The sequence below is a fragment of the Lissotriton vulgaris genome, chromosome 11 (genome assembly GCF_964263255.1).
Source record: "Lissotriton vulgaris chromosome 11, aLisVul1.2, whole genome shotgun sequence".
In the NCBI taxonomy this organism is placed as follows: domain Eukaryota; kingdom Metazoa; phylum Chordata; class Amphibia; order Caudata; family Salamandridae; genus Lissotriton; species Lissotriton vulgaris.
The window spans coordinates 739438783-739453123 of NC_141699.1; positions in this window are offsets into that span (position 1 = coordinate 739438783).

Genomic DNA, 14341 nt, shown 5'->3' on the forward strand with positions numbered 1-14341 from the left:
GCAGGTGCTATTTGTGACCCGATTAGGAATGGCCAGCACTCACAGAGATTGTGCCATACTCTGGTCAGCAGACGACCATGTCTGTCATTGCTTTTTTAATAAAGCAGTTTTTTTAATGCAGCCCATTTTCCTTAAAGGAAAACAGGATGCACTTCAAAAAGAGAAATTAAACGCTTGTTTCTTTTTTGAAGAGCAGGCAGTGGTCCCTGTGATCACTATCTGCTCTTAAAAATATTGATGCACACACTCACAAAGGGGAAGGGGCATATACAAACGGACCAATTTCCCGTTTGAGACCACAAAAAACTGTGGTCGTACATCTGACCCCTTAACTTTATCTAACACATGAGTTTAGGTTCATCAGTGAGCAATCACAGAACATATAAAAGTAGAAGGGATAAGATATTATTGGATTATAAGAGAGTCTTTAATTTGTTGGATTTTTGGAGAAATTAATTTTCAAGTAAGCAGCAGTTATGTATCAGTATAGATCAATAGCAAGGTTGGAATTTTTTTTAACATCATCTGACTTAATTATTCAGCAGAATGAACAGTATCCAAATGGTTTTTTGGACCTTTCAATTGTAAAAATGCATATGTTCTGTATTAGGTAGCAAGTGCGATAAGTATCTCCTAGGCAATTACAAAATTATAAAGACAACAATGTTTGGAGGACTCACCAGAAACAGTGAACTAAATGTCTAAAAAACTATATATTTTATTCAATATTTTTTATAAATGCATATTATTAAAAATTTGGGTTGACAAGGCAATACAGCAGTAGATCGGTGTGATCAATACATATCATATGGTCCATTTAACAAAGCAATACAATTTAATCTCATTAAAATCCTTTTAAATAAAACATAGTAATTGTAGACACGCGTTTCGGCGTTTCAGATGCCTTCTTCAGGAAATTACCACAAGCAACTTTTATATTTCACGTGAAAAAGCAAGACTATGATGGTTTTGCTATTTTATGAGAATTATTGAATTTTAAAAATCCCTTTCAATGATATCGGGACATGGATATGATATATTAAAATGTCATAGGTAAGGACCTCCTTCTTCTCACTTAGGTCAGTTTGGATGTCCCGGAGCTATTAAATGTTTTATAGATGTCTGATAAAATGCCGAGAACTGTGCGTGTGTTGATCAGTCTTCGTGGTTGTAGCTTTTAAAATTTGTTGATTGTTCCCCGACGCTAGCATTGATATAACTGCATTCGAGTCTAGTCCAACCTTAGCTCCAGTACATTCGACAGCTTCTGGCGTCTGACGTCATGAAAGGAAGTGGTCCAACATATTAGGTAGCCCCAGTCTGTTTATAGATGGTTGTTCAATAAATTGCATCTGGAAGAGGAACCATGGGTTTCGGAAATTAAAATAGAAATGACTCAGGTTTTCTTTCTTCAAAATGATAATTCTGCAAGTGTTTATATGTTTTTTTACGCATTTAAGAACACCATTAGAGCCACTATAAGCCATAGCAGAAAAAAATATCATTCAACTAATATAGAGCAAGTTGAAACATCGAATAAAGCAGGCCCAAGATCGGTATCTATGTCATAAGAACAGTATCAACGGCCACTCTCTTGAGAAAGTAAAAAAAAAAGATGTGGTATATTTATCACATGGAAATATATTTGACTATTAAAACTTATATACAGAGGACATATTAGGAGAGGAAAGATTCTGGCCTGTGTTTGACCTGGCAGGCACGGCAAAAATGGTCTACATTAGGTCACTTTATAATGCTGAAACAATTGCTCCGGTTACAGACAGCAAGATATTTCAGGACATGCTACCGCAGGATTATAAAAATACGTATGGCTACCAACAAGAATTGAATATCTCAGATATACAGTATGTTTTTTTAAAAGGTCTTTCTATTCCAACATTGTCAGAAGTTCAGCACAAGCATTAGTAAAGCCATTCACATTGATGTTGATATACTGGTAAAATATTTAGTGAATGGGAAAACTAGTGGGAAGATGGTTTTCCAGGTGAGTTTTAAAAAATAAAAACGGAAATTTTAAAGCAACATATTTTGAAACTTGCAAAATTGCATATTGTAGGGAGGGAGACTTTCACTGTCTTTTTATATCGCTGTACTGGTAATTTCGTCTAAAAAGAGTAAAAATTAGGGGGGGGCAAAGAATTCCGCTCCGGTGGCGGTGTTTTGCCCACTCCGTGCTCCATGTAGAGAAAAAACTCCACAAACTGACTGGGAGGGGATTTCTTTTTTTATTGAGTGGCTCACCAACTGTAAGTTGGCGAGCACTTGTTAGAAAAAGTACCACGCTACACCTCCTCCTGGTTATATTTCTCATCGCGGAGGGTCACAGCAGGCCTGGGCGGTAAATTCCGTTCCGCTTGCGGAATTTGGGTAATTTTGCGTTCCGAGGAGAACGCGGAATTACCAAAAATTCTGCGATCCGCGACTTGCAGAATTTTTTCCTTGTTCACGCTTTCAAAATGCGTGTTCGTGACATATTTCTCCCCGAGCACGCAAACAGCGTTTGCGACCAGAAAAAATGCATCACCAACGGGCGGAACAAGCAATTCCATGTGTTCGCGGAACTTTTGCGTGCTCGCTGAGATTTATTACTGTTTTGCGGAGCTTTGCGTAGCGTGACTACGCAAATTCCACCACCCCTAGTCACGACCGCTCGCGTTAAAAAATCTGACATTCGCATTAAGGAAGCTGCTGCTCAAGCAGAATGTTCACTTGAGTGGAAGAAAGCAGCAGCACTCTCTGCTGATTTAATAGTATGAGACAAACTCCTGATGCTAAAAATCAGTGCAAGCAGCATGACTTAACAGACTCTGGCCGAACACCGTGGAGCGCAGCACAGTTTTTCTGGCACTTTGCGGAGTTCTACAGTTTAAAACTCCACAAACTCCACCCAGGCTATATATAAATCCTGGAAACTTAAACCCCTACAGGCTGATAAGTTTCTTGAAAACAGACTATGAAATAATAGTGAAACTGTCAGCTAATAAAATGCATCGAGTTCAGATCAATTAATAAATAAGGATCAGAAATCTACTAATACGAATTGCTTAATTGGAGCATTAGTTTTAATTTTAATAGCAATTAATTTCCAGTTTAGGTTTTTTATTAGATGGCAAAAAGGCATTTGATGTTGTAAAGTGGCAAAGTATTTTTTTCTATTTTAAAACCCTTTGGGCCCCTCCACAGCTTATCACGGTAGTATCCAACCTCTTCAAAGTAGCAAGGACTAGATTAATTGTGAATTGTATTGATGCTGGTCCTTGCAAAATCAAACGTGGAAACAGGCAGAGATACTCACTGTTCCCTCTTCTATTTTCCTTGTATTAAGCTTCTAGCCATTGCTAGGAGAAATGATGTGACAATTAAAGTCCCCATTGATAAAATGGTCACAAATAAGTTTTTATGCTTTTTTTAAGACCAGAACTGGACATCCAGCAAAGAGAATTTATTATCTTTTTTATGGCAGGATATAGAATAAATTAACTGAAAATGTATGCTTTTTTATATGTAATTGCTCTACAGACACTTTAGTTGACCAACAACCATAACTCTGTAACTAGAGGCAAAAGAGGTATTTGGAAATATATAGGACTACTAATGTCGATAATCTACTGAGTTATACTACAGACCATTAATATATCAAATTTCTTTTTTTTTTTTACAAAATAGAATCCTGTTTCTCTCACAATCATAGGTAGGCTTTCTTCCATTAGAATGTTGGTAATTATTTGGACCAATAAAGTACCTGGGTTGGCACTCAACCAACAAAGTTAGAGAGATTAGCTGTGTCAGAAATGAAACAATATTATTTTAGAAATTTTGCAAATTTTTCCTCTGGTTTTCAAAATGGCATTTCATATGTAATGTATATGATAATGATTTTATGAGTTAGATGCTTGAGAAATATAAAATTAATAGCTTTTAGCATTTGACTATACCATCAAAATCATTTGCAGTAGATTGATGTTTAATAAAAAGGAATAATGCCTGAACATTTGCCCGTTCTATGTCTCAATGTGACTCCACGTCTTAAGGATATTACACTAGATCAGCAGCCACTCTTGGAGAATAATAGGCTATAAAGATGAAAATTTAAAGGGTACTATTACATTGTGGACTTCTTACACAAGGATGTATAGAAAGCTTACTAACCTCCCATCTATCAGAGATTCTTGTTTGAATTCTGTTTTCCAATTCAGCCTTTAGGGTCTCTAATTCTACACTTAAAGTCTCTTGGAGTTCTTGTTCCTACTCAGATACCCGATTATTATTTTCCTTCAATAACTTCATTTGGGACTCCACAGAGGTAATCTCTTGTCTATATTGTCTATTTTTATAGACCGTTTTGTTTGTAATCAGACCTCTCAAGAAAGCTTTTAAGGCATCCCATTCCACCATGATGTCAGTTGAGCCAATGTTAATATCTAAAAAGGCTTTTGCCTCTTGGATAAGAAATCTAGTAACTGCTGCGTCTAGGAGAAGTGTACGGTCAAACGTCCATACCCTTGGTTGTTGACGTCCATCTAGATTCAAGTCTATCCAGACAGCCGCATGGTCTGACAAGTGAGGAGTTATATAGTCAACGTTCAATGTGCGGTCTCTCAAATTGTTACTAATCAGAATATAGTCTATTCGAGACCTATGACTATATTTTTTATTATAGAAAGATACCCCCAGCTTTGAACCTGATCTCTCTCTCCATATATCACTGAGATCATATTGTTCCATCATTCTTTTTAGGAAAACTCTAGATTTTGAGGGGACTATTGCCCTTCTCTTTGTTGATTTATCTAATTTTGGATTTAGAGCAATATTAAAATCTCCAGCTAGAATAGTTGAATCTGGAAACTCCAAAAGATTTTTAAAAAATGGTTTTAAGCGTTGATGGATCGTCCTGATTGGGCCCGTAGTACCCAATAATTGTCAGGGGAACATCTTCTATCCGAATTTTCACTATGACCCACCTGCCACTCGAATCGGTTCTAGTTTCCTGAAGAATTACGTTGGCTTGTTTTTTTATAATAATGGCCACACCCCTAATATTAGCTGTCTGGCATGAACATACACAGTGTTCCACCCACCTAAGTGAATATGGAGAGGGGGCAGGAAAGTTATTAGCCTGGAAAGCCAGAACGGACATAGTTAGGAATCATATTAAAGAAATTGAGGATGAAGCTTCCAAGGTACTAACAAGTAATGAAGAGGAGATGGGAGAGATATTTCATGCCTATTTTGAGAAGTTATATAAAGATGATAGCGATTTAGATCTAAGATCGGCTCAAGACTGGTTAAATTCCATCAACTTACCCGTACTGAGTGTAATCCACAGGAAAGTATGGAGGCAGGAATTTCTCATCAAGAGGTAATGGAGGCTCTTCGGGATAGTAGGAAGGGAAAGGCCGCAGGGCCGGATGGCCTTCCTGCGGAGTTATATAAAGATTTGAGTGAAGTAGCTACTCCAGTTCTGGTTGAGGTTTTTAATTAAATCCTGTTAGAAGGAGCCGATTCACCGGCAACCTTGAGAGAAGCAAATATCATCTTAATTCTCAAACCAGGGAAACCCTCCATAAAATGTAATTCATACAGGCCGATATCCCTGCTAAATTCCGACGACAAATTTTTCTCAAAAATGTTGGCAGGTAGACTAGGGAATATAGCAGGGGAAGTCCTTCTTTCGGTCCAGAAGGGATTTATAAGGGGGCGAAATCTTTTTGACCTCACACATGACTTTATTGGAGCAATAGATTTTGCATCAACCTTTTCGCTCCCCCTAGCAGCAATGCCATTGAATGCAACCAAAGCTTTTGATAGTGTGGATTGGAGGTATTTGGGAACAGTTTTGCAAAAGCTAAAATATGGGCCAAATTTCTGCGTACTATCTGCCTTATCTATAGCAAACCATCTGCCAGACTGGTGCTAAATGGTAAAACCATCAGACCATTTAAAATCAAAAGGGGCACGAGACAGGGCTGCCCCTCTCCCCTCTCCTCTTTGATCTCTTTATAGAGCCATTTGCCCAGCGACTTAGAGAGGAGTCAGATATCGTACCATTTAAGTGTGGCTTATGGGAGAGGAAGGTAGCCCTGTAAACCCTGTATGCCAATGACATCCTGATTTTGGCATCATTTGGTAGGGAGTTTGGGCGGGTATCGGGATATGAGGTCAACGAAGATAAGACCGAGTTGATGACGTGGAACCTGCCAATGTCCCGATACCAAACCAGCAAGGAGCTACGTTATTTAGGAATAAGGATAGTCCCAGAGATAGACCAAATACCTAAAATTAACCTTAATAAAATCCTGAAGGGATCTCAACATCTCATGAATACTTGGCTACATTTACTTCTGTCTATATTAGGCAGAGTAAATCTTATAAAGATGTCCATCTTGCCGAAAGTTACATTTTTATTTAATACCATTCCTTTGAACTTTGAAAAAATATTAATTGATAAATTCCAGAAATCCATAAATTCTTTTGTTTGGGCATCCAAGGCTGTGAGAATATCTTGGAAAAAGTTGAGACGGAGGAGGGAGAAAGGAGGTCTGGCTCTTCCAGATATTCAATACTATGCTTGGGCCTTTCAGTTATCATACTCCAGAATGCTGCTAAAGACTCCCGATGCATCAGAAAGAGGCAAAATGTTTATGGCAATGTTGGAAAAATCAGGGCTTCCTCAAGAAGGAATTATGTTTAAATATGGAGACAAGAAATTTTTTAAGAAGGTCAAACTGAAGGTCCTAAGGGGTATGGCACCAAAATTGGGCAAAGATAAAACATCTAATAGGCCTTGATTACTACTCTAGGTTTGCACCTATGTGGGACAGCCCGGGAACCCCTAGCTGCTTGATAGACCAGTTGGAACCCCCTTTAAAAGCATCTGGTGTAGTAGTCTGGGGGGACCTTGTGGTTAGTGGTTCGCTATTGCCCTGGGCAACTTTAAATGATAACCTGGTGGGGGGCCTGTCATGGTTCAAATACGTGCAGCTACTGAGCTGGTCGCAGAATTTGAAGGTTCCATTATGGAAAGGGGACCCCCTGGAAGACCCTCTACTTAATAAACCAGTAGAGAAGAAAGAAATATGCTTTTTCTATTGGGAAATGGAAGTGGCTATTGATGGTGAATTTAAGTTAGCTGACCAACTATGGGGGGAGGTCTTTCCGGATACTGACTGTGAGTCCCTCTGGCGTTCCTCATATAACATCCTCTTTTCGACCGTAAAGCCAGCTTGGTTGAGGAGGAACCACTTTTTTACATCACATAGGGCATGCTTCTCCCCGGCAAGGCTCTCTAAAATGTCCAAAGGCCCCTTGGCCAAGTGCAAAAAATGTAACTTAGAGAGTGCTCCAGACACACATATGTTAGGGGCCTGTCCCCTATTGGGGGAATTTTGGAGTAAAATTGAAGCCTCTTTGGCATCGATTCTGGGTTACCCAAAACAGGTCTCCCTAGAGAATATCATTTTTGGCATCTGGAGGGACATCAGTGGCCCAGATAGACACTTCCTATTCTACGCAATGCTTCTGGCCAGACAGTAAATTTGCAAGAAATGGGTTGAAGCAGCACCTCCCACGTACTCCAAGTGGTTATCTTCCATATATAAAACTTCAAAAACTGATTTGATTAGGCTGAAAAATACAAAGAAAAAGAACACATGGAAAAATTGTGCAATTGGACAGCGGTCTGATCCTTTTTTTGTTTTTTGTTTTTGCTTTGTCTCCTATGATTAAGCCTCGAGGAAGCTATTAAGCAGTGTCTAAGCCTGTTAAGACCAATGACACTAGTCCGGGTTAAGCCCTGAAGAAGAGCACAATCACCTTCCCCTGTAACAACAACGGGAGGATAGCTTCTGGATTAAAGTGGGTGTGTTGCTGGTAGAGCTGTGGGGCAAGATCGAATTGTGGAGCCTACCTCTCCGACTGGAGAAGCAGCAGCAGCCTATGGATCTCAAGAGAGCTATGGTGAAGGCAAATGAGGGAAAAAAGGATGTATGGAAAACATAAGCTAAGATTGGCCCACATAAAAGACATCTGAAATACTCTATCTTATTTTTGACAAAAGAGGGATCTGAAATGTGAAATGATGAGTTTAGAACTGGTTGAAGATCTCACAGAGGCAACCACAAAAATGTCAGTTAAGATTTCCGAAAATCAGGCTCAATGTCATAAAGGAGTCATAAGTATTGTCAAGAATGGCTAATAAGGGCAGACAGCTGAGAACATGACCATCTCACTTGACACATGAAATACAATAAATTGGTATGACTTGAGTTCTCAACAGAGCAAATCTTCACAGAATGTAATTTTTCGCTAAGCGGTTATTATATAGAACACTGGCATTTTCAAATAAGAATAATTCACAAAATCATTCAAATTGTTATAAATATGCATCGTAGAACACATATTATATGAGCATGCCCAAAATTGAGGAAACTTCTTGGCAGAGATATTGCAATATTGTCCGGGCAAGTTAAGTATACATCCATTAGATGATCCTCAATTAATCCTACTGAGCTCAGTTTAAAAAAACTGCAATATGTTATGCATAAAAAGGCTTATTTTATGATCTTTTTAAACTGCCAAAATAAAGAACAACATCAATTCCCTCATTTGAACAAAGGAAAGATGTTGAAAGTAAAGGAATGTGAACAGCTTTATGCATTTAGAACTGGATCATTTATGAGATTCTTGCCTTTATGAGAAAACTTTGTGTAAGGGAGTAGGACTTACTGAATTCTAGCAGAGAGGATTTGGGGTAATTAGGCCCCCCTTACTTTGGTTTATGGTGTGAGGATGTGTTAAATTATAATGGGATTTTGTACTGTATGACAATATAAAAATATATTGATGAAAAAGTTTAAGAATTTGAAGTATTTGATCACTGCTTTATGGGGAGATATTGGTATTTATATATATCCTTGATATAAAATGGTGAGGAGTGCAAAGGCTGAGATTTCTCCCAATTAATAAAAATAAAATAAAATATGAAAAGGCTACCAGGGGCATTTGGCAGACAAATAGTGACTTTCTAATGCCCCTATTTCTGAAATAGTTACGCGAAATTTGACATTGGCATTAAGTTGGATTTTCTTCAACTATAAAAATGAGTTTTGGGGTGTTTTCCAAGCTAGTGTCAATCAGAAGTTAGCTTTATTAAGTGCAATAAAGTAACCCTGTGTTTTCTATGGCAAAGCCAGCCTTGCTACTGTGCAACATGGGTTTGGGGGCTTTTACACTGTAAGGATATTTAAACATTAAATACACATGTCCTACTTTTAAATACTATCCGCTTAGGGCAGGTAAGTCCGACTTTAGGGGTTACTTACTACGATTTAAAAGAAGGTCAAGGTTTTTTAAAGGAATGACTTTAAGAGATCCAAATATTAAAAATAAAATAAAATATGTATAGGCTACCAGGAGCATTTGGCATACAAATAGTGACGTTCTAATGCCCCTATTTCTGAAATAGTTACACAAAATTTGACGTTGGGAATAAGTTGGATTTTCTCTAACTATAAAAATGAGTTTTGGAGTGTTTTCCAAGCTAGTGTCAATCGAAAGTAAGCTGTATTAAGTGCAATAAAGTAAGTCAATTCAATTCCTTTATTTTCGATAAATTAATATCATATAAAGACAAAAAAACACAGTCATAAAAATATACAATCAATTACAACAAATTTGGATTAAAAATATGCAATCAATTACAATAAATGTGAATTAGATAAAAAATTCCATAAAAATAGAACAATGTTTTTCTTAAAATTCATTCCATATCATATAGAAAAGGAAAAATATGCATTTTAAATTTGTTTCACATATTCCTAACAACCATATTAATATTAGAACACCAAGGTGTCGGGCTGCCCTTAGAGATTTATTTTTTTTCTAAACATGGGGTCTATTTATCACAAATGTTCAAGAGCGGTGGAAATGTGACGTTCCTTCGCCTTATTCGGTTGGCCGACATTAAAAAACTAGCAACGTGAAACATTATTTTAGGTGTGCCAAGTTGTTTTAGATACACTAGTGCCGGCCTGACTTTTACGAATCCTGCCTCTCTAAGAATTGGGAATAAATATTTCCTCCTGCACTCATTAAAATGTTCACAAAACATCAAAAAATGTAAGGTGTTTTGAGATGAGAAATTGTCACAGGAGCAAGGGTCTGCCTGTTCTGGGGAGCACCATTTATGATGAACACCCAGAGTATAGTGAATTAAATTAAACCGAAATCTGGTCAGGAGAAACCGATGATAGGGTTTATTTACTGTGACTAAATATGGTTCCGGTCCTATGCAGGTGACCAATGCATAGTTTTTTCTTACCCTGTGTTTTCCCATCTCTGTTTCCTCCCGCTCTAAGGAGAAAAGATCCAACAAGGCTTTTTTTGTTAAGATAGTGTCTTTGTTGGTAATTGTTTCCGGAGAGGTAAATAAACCAATACGCCCTATTCTCTGGAACCCAGCTCTTATGTACGCCAGCCAAGGAATTTTATGTGCTTTGTCCAGTCTCTGGCAATCCCTGATTATTGAATGGTTTAGGGGAATCTCATCATTCACCCATATTTTTAACCAATAAATACAGGGTGCAATTTTGATCCGATCAGAAATATACCCAAGTCCCAGTTCTATATGGGTTGAGAAAGTAGGGGTTGATTGAGGAACTGAGAGTACACTTCTTAAAAACTTGTTCTCTACTAATTGTAGTTTTTCTTCACTGGTGTAACCCCATATTTCACACCCGTAGGTTGCAACCGACAGGCACTTAGATTCATATACTTTTAAGATTGCCTTAATTGGTTTAGCTCCCAGTTTTTTACTAAACCCCATGAGCCCTGAGACTGTTCTCGTGAATGCCACCGAGCGGCTATGATTTTGTGCCCGCCAGGTGCCATTTTGATCGAAAACCACCCCCAAATAAGGAAATATGGGGACCCTGCAAACCATTTCACCATTACTGAAGAAGGTTTTTGCTTTATTCTTTAAGTTACTTCTTCCTATGATGAGAACCTGGGATTTCTTTGTGTTTACTTTTAGGTCCAGGTTCTGCATGAAGGAGCCAAAAGCATTCAGCAGTCTTTGTAGGCCTACCCCGGTTTGCAATAAGAGAACTGCGTCGTCCGCGTATAGTAGAACTGGTAAAACCATTTCCCCCACACGCGGACTGTCTGCGAGAACCTCCCCCAGTGTTTGTTCTAGGGCGTTTATATAGAGTGTGAACAGCAACGGTGCCAAGATGCACCCCTGCCTAACGCCCCTATCTGACCTGAACTGCTTGGTACATCTTCCATCTGTATTCACTCTGATTTTAGCTGTGAGGTTTGAGTGTAGATCTGCTATGAAGTACACTAAAGGTGCATCTACCCCCATTTCAAGCGAGATGTTTGGATCTATTTACAAAGTCAAATGCCGAGGAGAGGTCCATGAACCCCATGTACATGGACCCCTCCCTGGCCACAGTGTACTTATTGATTAAAAGGTGTAAATTCAAACATTGATCTATAGTACTATGTTTTGATTTAAAACCATACTGAGTTTTAGACAGGACACCTCTATCGACTAAGCTATCGTTCAATCTGTGCAAAAGAACCCGACCCAGGATTTTTACAGAGGAATCGATCAGTGAAATGGGTCTGTAGCAAATAGGGTCCTGACTAGAACCCTTCTTAAAAATTGGCACGATGATTGATGTGGCCCATGTAGATGGGATACTGTCCTGCCCTATTGAGTTAAAAACATTTGTTAGGACTTTTGCCCACAACTTAGGTGCGGCTCTGAACAGGTCCGCAGGGACCCCGTCCGGGCCAGGGGCCTTGTTTTTGGTCATTTCCCCTATGGACCTTTCGATTTCTGCAGTCTCAAACCTTAAAGGATGTACGGGATGGTCTGAAGCATGGTTCGTGATGTTATCTCCACTTTAGGGAAGGCTATATATTTGCTCAAAGTGGGCGATCCAGGCCTCATCAGTGATGTTACAATCTAACACAGTATTAACATTATTTGCAAACAATGTCTGATTTATTACTTCCCAAAATCTGGAGCTGTTTTTCAAAACGTCCGGTGACAACAAGTCAGTCCAAACCTCATCCCGTAGTTCCCTTTTTCTAGCGAGTACAGCTTGGTTGTAGGCAGCTCTATTTTGAGCTCCCAACCCCCTATCCTGTGGGGTGGTCTTTAGGGATTTAAGAAGTGCTGTGTGAGCCATGGAACACTTTTTATCAAACCATCTATACTCCATTTGGGGTTTGCGTTTATCCTTGACTGTCAGCTTTTGATTTATATGTACGCAAATAATGTTAAATGCATGTATTATGTTTGGGCCTTGTCCCGTTTCATCTAGGCAAGTGTTTATCTCAGCCCCTGCGTTCAATAGGATTTCTGATGTAAAAACCTCAGGGACCACTTTTCCCCATTTAAATTTTCTTCCTTGGTCCGTTGGTATAACCTCTCTTACTATCCTTTGGGGGTCAGATCTTAAAGACAGTGCACCCACTGCTGATAATTCAATTATCACGGGGTTGCGATCGCTAAAGGTAGAGACCTCTGTGAAATACCTAAAAACTAACAGTAACATAAAAGAAGTTAAAAAAATATAATCAATGATTGTGCCCGTGTCTCTATCCCTCCCTTTAAATGTAGGTATCCTATGTTCCTCCTCACCACACCCTGATTCATATAGGTTCCGGTTTGGTAGAAAATTTTCCAGGTCCTCCCCTTGTTTGGTGTGCTCGAAGTGAGAGTGTGCTGAAAACTGTGGTCCTTCATACATCTTACTCCCACACTTGTTTTCGCATGGGTGTATGTTTAGGTCCCCCATTAGGATTACTTCAAAAGAAGTTGACCTACTGCTGTATTATGATAACTCCTCTAACATATCGAAGTTTTTATCTGTATCTTGGGAGTTATAAAAATTTAAAAATAATATCTGGTGCTAAGAGTTCTACAGCCAGACAATTTTGGCCTCCTATGTCTAGCTGTGTAAGCGATCCCTTTATTTCTAAAGAGAACAGGGTAATTAATCCCCCTCTGGGTCTTCCTGCCCCGTTTTTCCTAGCTGGGACATAGAAATGAGAGTACCCATCCAGGGAAAAACTATTTTGATGATCCCAGGTTTCTTGCAAAGCTGTTATGTGAAATGTTTTTAGGTAGCTGATCCAGATGTCGTTCGCCATTTTTGCTTTTACACCTGCCGTGTTCCAGCTCGCTATTCTACATAATTAATTTGATTTACCTGCAACATTAACATTAACAGATGCCTCTTTATTTTTTAGTCAGTCATTTTCTCCTAGGTTGGAGAGTGGAGAAAAACTATTTGCAAGTGTGCAGGGAAGTGGGTGTGTTAGTCTGGTATTGTAGCTTGTGCTGCAAGACGGGGTGTTTCCATCTATTACATGTTGAGTAATCGTGTGAACATGTTGGGCAGGAACTGATGTTATATTCCCAGCCAGGTCAGTCGGGACGGGGAGCAATCCTGCTTTAACCTGGGGGGGGGAGGATAAAAAAACACTAGGGGTAGGGGTCTAATACCGAGATTTGTGATGCTTGAGCCATCCCAGAGTAAACGCTCTGCCACGTTCTGAGTTTTAAAATTTATCACCACACAATCCCCTTCAATTGTCTTTGTTTTAGGGCCTACCCAGCCCACCCCTCTCACCATATTTAGGTGGGAGGCTATGTCCATATCGCCACTACAATAATCCTGGCACCAGTTTTTGGTCTTCTCCATTAAATATTTAGAACTCTCATATACTTTAGTTTAAGGGAGGAACCCCTGTTAGCACGACTACTAAGGGGGCTGCTTGTGGGGGAAGATGTAGCCTAGATTTACATGGTAATGCCTTCGTGTCTTTAACAGTGTTTGGCACACTTGGGGTATCAGAACTCCTTTTGGTGTCAAGTACACTTTTCCCCACACAAGGCTGCCTCATGAGTCCCCCCGGTAATAAGCTACTAGTCCCTGGTGTAACAGTGGGTATATTACTGTCTACCAAAGAACCGTATTTACCATCTGCCATGTGTGCCTCTGCAGGCAGGGTCGTTTGTATGGGATCTCTTTTTAGATGCTCACGCTGTTCTTGTAAAAAGGTCTCTATTAGGTTGCATTTTTTTAACAGACCAGCCACACAAGTGTTCAAAACATCGATTATGTCCTTCGCTATGCCGGTTAGAATGGGCTCTAGGTGTAAATTTACAAGCCCTTCGATTTTGTTGCTGAGTCTATTGATCAGATCATCTTCCCAGAGTTCATTCAATGTGTCAGTATGTTTAGTCTTCTTAGTGCATTTTTTAGGTTGTTGTCTTCCCCCCTTGCTGGATTCTCTGCAATAA